Here is a 6873-nt window from a genome sequence, read left to right as displayed (position 1 = left end):
TGAAACTAATGCCTGCAAAATCGTGTAAATGTTCCTTACAAGCCCCAATGTTTAATAAACGTACTCTATTGGTTGTCTGTGCTGTTTGTCCTTCAGCTGCTCGAAATTTTAAACAAGATATCCACAGAAAACGATTGTTTACCCAACTTTTTAGAGAGCCAGTAGGTAGGCTGGTTCGGCACCTAGGTAAAATCAGTTTTATATTGGATATTCGGTTTTCTCTCGTCAATAGCTATTGAACCAAGCATCCCATGACAATAAACATTTTATATTCTGAATCAGGGGAGGATGGAGAACAATCAACACCTTTTTTTTGGGGGGGGGGGGGGGGATTTCTAACAAAAATTCAGAAAAACCCTTTTAGGTTCTAGATATGTATGTTACGTACGTTAACTTACTACATTCGCATACACTGTATATATATTTTCTGTTGTATTTTTGACTTTGTTTTGTTTACCCCTCTGTGTTGTTGTTTTTATCGCACTGCTTTGCTTTATCTTGGCCAGGTCGCAGTTGTAAATGAGAACTTGTTCTCAACTGGCTTACCTGGTTAGATAAAGGTGAAATAAAAATTAAATAAATAGCTTACATTACATTAGGCTACCGATAGAACAACAGTCTTACAATATAATACGAACTGTAGGACATATAGTATCCAACGTCTTGGTTGCATCAGTATGCTTTGACTCATTTAGTATGATATATTACGTTCGACTGCTTTAGTATGATATGTTACGTTAGGTTCCATTACATTAGGTTACCAAAGGAAAAGCAGTCGGACAATATAACACAAATTGTAGGACGTACAGTCTCCTATTTCTAGATTGCACCAGTATGCTTTGACCTAATTTAATTTGTGACCCTCCTCTGTAGCTCAGCTGGTAGAGCACGGCGCATGTAACGCCAAGGTAGTGGGTTCGATCCCCGGGACCACCCATACACAAAAAAATGTATGCACGCATGACTGTAAGTCGCTTTGGATAAAAGCGTCTGCTAAATGGCATATTTTATATTATATACTATGATATGTTACGTTACGGTAGGTTCCATTACATTAGGCTACCAATGGAATAGTGGTCGTACAATATAATACGAATTGTAGTACGTACAGTATCCTACGTATTGATTTCACCCATACAAATGCTTAGCACAATTTAAATAACGCAATGCAGGATGTGTATACTAGTTACACGACAATCCAAATCTGTTTGGGTTAGATTTGAACAGGACGTATACTGTACCTCAGAGCAATCTCAACAGTGCATACTGATAAGAGTGGCTGGCCATTTGAAATTATTCAGCACACAAACCAAAATGTTATATACAAAGTTTACTGTATATGAAAAATGTAAGGGTTGTAACATTAACAAAATACAGAAAGATAAGCAGGTTGATCCCAGTTGTATTGCAGGTTCAATTCAACTTGTCTCCAGATTAAAATAAAGATAGATTCACAAGTTTAATGCCAGGGTCACATTTAATCTGAAAACGTATCAAATGTATACACGTTTAGAATAGAGATAGTGGTAGTAAATGCACTTGTTAACCATTTCCATGGAGAAAACTAAAAACCTATGCTCTCTTTGAAATGGTTACATTTGGGCACTCACAGACTGAAATGCTTTCCACCTCTTCCAGACATCTCAAACTACATCTGTCAATTAGGAATGTCTATATATATGGCAGTAGCTAGTCTAACCACCACTGCTGCAATTTAGGACTGAAATATGCTCTGACCCACAGGAACCGCTAGCAACAGAGTTTCCAAACTTGTGAGTTATTTAAATTCTCTTTGCTAGTTTGCTGGTTACGCGCCTAAAAAGAAGGAAATGACGAAAGGTAGCTAGGCTTGGTCAAGCAACGTAACATATACTAAATGGAGTGACACTGATTTATGTACAGAATAATATGTTTAGTGACAGGCGGGTTTTAGTGACAGGCGGATTTTAGTGGCAGGCGGGTTTTAGTGACACACTCAAAAAAATGAAGTGTTGGATTTACTTGACCCAGTTATGTCAACCGGTTCCACAAAACTGAGTTGAGTAAATATTAATGATCGAATTTAGATTACTACTAAATACAGTTAGGTACATCTAACACGGTTGCACTGAGTAAATGCTATCGATAACGTTTTTATTAGCTCGCTTCTAAATCCTCTACTTATGTTTAATTTACCTAGCATGATAAAATTAAACTTGAGTTCCATAGTGTTTTACTAACTGAAGTGAGTCACATAAATACAACACAAGTCACTTTGGTTTAGCTGACTTCATTTCAAGTTATTACCAAGGTAACAGGCAACGAGAAATAAGTCATCAGCTTCACATGAAACTAAACAGTGGCAAGCACACTTGCATTAAAGTGAATAATTCCTAATAATTTAGATTTGGAAACACTACAGATCATACTGCATATTCTGTAAAAACCTTGTTTACTTCTTGATTGAACAGATGTACTGCCTTCAATAAACTAAAAGGGCCAGTAACATGTCTGAATTCACTTAGAACAATGTCATTGTTGCCTTTGGGTGCATGATCAAAGCATTCTTGGCAATGTACTTTATGACTATATCAACTAAATGTTGAAAGAGCAAAACATTTGGAACAATGATAGTTCAACTCAAGAGACAGGTTTGATTGACTTCTGAAATGGCATGTAGTCCATTGACACCAACTTAAAACAGTTCAGTTTAGCTTGATATTTGTCTTGGAAATAATGTTAGTCTTGCACAATAATGATATAATACATTTGTGACATGGCATTGTGCACTGACGCCTAATTTAAAACTGTTCAGTTGCCTTCAAATATGTGTCTTGAAAATAAAGTAATTTATATTAAACACAAGTCAAGCCTTGCACTCTAATTCCATTCCAAATAATACAGTGCCTTGCAAAAGTATTCATCCCCCTTGGTGTTTTTCCTATTTTGTTGCATTACAACCTGTAATTTAAATGGATTTTTATTTGGATTTCATGTAATAGACATACACAAAATAGTCCAAATTGGTTAAGTGAAATTAAAAAAATTATTTATTTCAAAAAATCCAAAAAAATTAATAACGGAAAAGTGGTGCATGCATATGTATTCACCCCCTTTGCTATGAAGCCCCTTAATAAGATCTGGCGTAACCAATTACCTTCAGAAGTCACATAATTAGTTAAATAAAGTCTACCTGTGTGCAATCTAAGTGTCACATGATCTCAGTATATATATATATATATATATATACACACACAACTGTTCTGAAAGGCCCCAGAGTCTGCAACTCCACTAAGCAAGGGGCACCACCAAGCAAGCGGCACCATGAAGACCAAGGAGCTCTCCAAACAGGTCAGGGACAAAGTTGTGGAGAAGTACAGATCAGGGTTGGGTTATAAAAAAATATCTGAAACATTGAACATCCCACGGAGCACCATTAAATCCATTATAAAAAAATGGAAAGAATATGGCACCACAACAAACCTGCCAAGAGAGGGCTGCCCACCAAAACTCACAGACCAGGCAAGGAGGGCATTAATCACAGAGGCAACAAAGAGACCAAAGATAACCCTGAAGGAGCTGCAAAGCTCCACTGCAGAGATTGGAGTATCTGTCCATAGGACCACTTTGAGCTGGGCTTTACGGAAGTGTGGCCAGAAAAAAGCCATTGCTTAAAGAAAAAAAGAAGTAAACACGTTCTGTGTTCGCCAAAAGCCACGTGGGAGACTCCCCAAACATATGGAAGAAGGTACACTGGTCAGATGAGACTAAAATTGAGCTTTTTGGACATCAAGGAAAACACCATGTCTGGCGCAAACCCAACACCTCTCATCACCTCGATAACACCATCCCCACAGTGAAGCATGGTGGTGGCAGCATCATTTTTACATTTTTTAAAACATTTTTAGTCATTTAGCAGACGCTCTTATCCAGAGCGACTTACAGTTAGTGAATACATTTTTTTTTTTTATACTGGCCCCCCGTGGGAATCGAACCCACAACCCTGGCGTTGCAAACGCCATGCTCTATCAACTGAGCTACATCCATGCCGGCCATTCCCTCCCCTACCCTGGACGACGCTGGGCCAATTGTGCGCCGCCCATGAGTCTCCCGGTCGCGGCCGGCTGCGACAGAGCCTGTGGGGATGTTTTTCCATCGGCAGGGACTGGGAAACTGGTCAGAATTGAAGGAATGATGGATGGCGCTAAATACAGGGAAATTCTTGAGGGAAACCTGTTTCAGTCTTCCAGAGATTTGAGACTGGGACAGAGGTTCACCTTCCAGCAGGACAATGACCCTAAGCATACTGCTAAAGCAACACTTGAGTGGTTTAAGGGGAAACATTTAAATGTCTTGGAATGGCCTAGTCAAAGCCCAGACCTCAATCCAATTGAGGATCTGTGGTATGACTTAAAGATTGCTGTACACCAGCGGAACCCATCCAACTTGAAGGAGCTGGAGCAGTTTTGCCTTGAAGAACGGGCAAAAAAACCAGTGGCTAGATGTGCCAAGCTTATAGAGACTTGCAGCTGTAATTGCTGCAAAAGGTGGCTCTACAAAGTATTGACTTTGGGGGGGGGGGGGGGGGGTGAATAGTTATGCATGCTCAAGTTCTGTTTTTTTCTCTTATTTCTGGTTTGTTTCACCAAAAAAATTGCCTTTTCAAAGTGGTAGGCATGTTGTGTAAATCAAATGATACAACCCCCCAAAAAATCCATTTTAATTCCAGGTTGTAAGGCAACAAAATAAGAAAAATGCCAAGGGGTGTGAATACTTTCGCAAGCCACTGTATGTCATAATTCTCTCTCTATTCCAAAAATACAATATACAGTTGTAAACTAAATTGAACTCAGTCAGTCCGGTTTGGTGCATGAATGTTCGACGTAGTGCTGCAAAAGAAGGTCCACCATTGCTTGGTACTTCTGACAGTCCAAAGTACCTTTATCCATGTATGATGTAATTTTCATTGCATTAGTTTGTTTTTCAGCACTTGCACTGTTGAGAGCTTGTTCCCATCCCACTCCATCAAAACTTTTTGCAGCACCTCAAATGTGTACTTCAGGGCTTTTGGGTAGCTCAAATTCAAACAGTATATCAGGCCAAGCGACGATGCACAAGCATTTGCAACGTCTCCCAGCTCTTGCAGCACTTCAACACCCTCTATTATGACCTCAACGTCCTCTGGGGGATCCATAGCCTCTGCTCCTTCCTTTTTGATGACGTATATATATTCCAATGACAGTGTCCTCCGTTTTTTTCTTTGCACCAAGGTCAATGTCCTTACAAAAAGGAAAAAGCAATTAGCAAAAGTAGCAAATCAAAAGCTGAGTAGTGTATCACTAGTAAAAAAAACTTTTAAAAAACATACCAAGTACTTCTTTACAAGATTTGCAGGTTCTTCGTTGAGGTACACAATCAGTGCCTTTAGAATGCATTCCCGTCTTGTTTCGATGCTGGCCTTCTGTAAAATACCACAGGGACAAATAGTTACGAGTCTGTACACAACTATCACAACTTTAAAAAACTAGGTTGAGTACACACCTTGTCCATTGTTTCCATTATGCAGCCCATCTCACACCCAAAATGGCCATGCCTTAATTTGTAGTGTTTTAGTAACTGATACCTTGTAGATACAGATTCAACATTCAGCACACTCTTTCCAGTCCCACATTCATATCACTGAAAAAGAAAGAAATCCATAACATTTGAAAACATTAAACATGTTCTTTCCTCAACCTTTACTGAAGGCTTTAGTTCCAAACAATAGCTAGTAGCACAGTATGTTTGAACATTTAACATTATGCAACTTCTGACATCTCTCAACCCTTTAACAACTAAAATTAGCCTAAAATTGACATGACTCAGTCAAAAAAGACGCCAAGAAAGAGAATCAACAAAACGACATTAAAGTTAGTGTAGCTAACTTACCTAGCTAAGAGAAGACGTTAGCCGGAAGATAAAATAGAATGTTATGCCATGTAGCCATTGGAAAGACAGCTAGTCTAATTGAATTCAAAGCACCGACAAATATTATTTACAAAGTATCCTAAATGCATATATTGTGGAATCACTATTGTTGATTTACTTACCTAAATGCAGGTGGATGTCGTCGGATAGTATGACCAAAGATATTCACCACAATTAGGTGTATTTCAGTTCCGTAAATTCCGTAATACAATGAACAGTTATAATCCCAGTGTTATCAAAAAGGTGGTATATAATGTGGAGGATAGCAAAGGATTATCAAATTCAATTAGTAAAAAGCCAAAAGCAATGATTGCGACCCACTTCCTTTTTTACACGGTGCCGCGATCCAGACTGAACATGTGCAGGATAGGTACGGAAAGTGTATTGGACACTCTTTATTTAAATAATGAAATTACGTCGATTCTAGTAATGTCATGGAAGTAATCCTGACATACGACTCTATTATTTAAGTATAATGCAATTGGTTTAACTAAAATGTCAAAAGTGTGTTTATTTCGTAATTGTAACATATAAATATTATTTAATACAAACAACTTTCTGGTTTTATTTTTTTGAGTGCAGGCGGCTCGGCTCTGGGACTGCAGTGGATGCATCTTTCCTTCTATTTATTCCAAGTTGCTATGCTAAACAAATCATTGTCATGTAGCTAGAGTAGTAGAGGTTCAATGATGACAAGAGACAAGAAATTGTTTAATAAATAGTGTATAAATAGGCAACAACCAAATTATTGTGGCGTCAATAAGATAGTTAGCTATGGAGGATAGCTAGGGCTAAATGTTCATCAGCCTTCTGTGTAGCCTAGCTACATAGTTTGGATCCAGCTTTATTCACCTGCACCTGTAAATAAATCCCACCATTTTGCACCTGAATTCTGCTTGACTTGATGCTTCACACCCCCCTAACAAG

At 38.5% G+C, this 6873-nt stretch overlaps 1 long non-coding RNA gene across 1 annotated transcript; it reads right to left on the bottom strand.

Moving 5' to 3' along the window:
* Positions 1-3899: 3899 nt before the first annotated feature.
* LOC311146078 lies at positions 3900-6309 on the bottom strand. The gene is made up of 4 exons (XR_014614653.1): positions 6069-6309; positions 5521-5658; positions 5348-5440; positions 3900-5258 (listed from the first exon to the last, which is right to left on the bottom strand). It is a non-coding gene; the product is annotated as an uncharacterized lncRNA (long non-coding RNA).
* Positions 6310-6873: the final 564 nt, after the last annotated feature.

The sequence above is a fragment of the Coregonus lavaretus genome, assembly GCF_964263955.1.
Source record: "Coregonus lavaretus genome assembly, chromosome: 18".
NCBI classification, from domain to species: domain Eukaryota; kingdom Metazoa; phylum Chordata; class Actinopteri; order Salmoniformes; family Salmonidae; genus Coregonus; species Coregonus lavaretus.
Note: the sequence above shows the minus strand (reverse complement) of the source record. Positions and strands in the feature narration are given on the sequence as shown.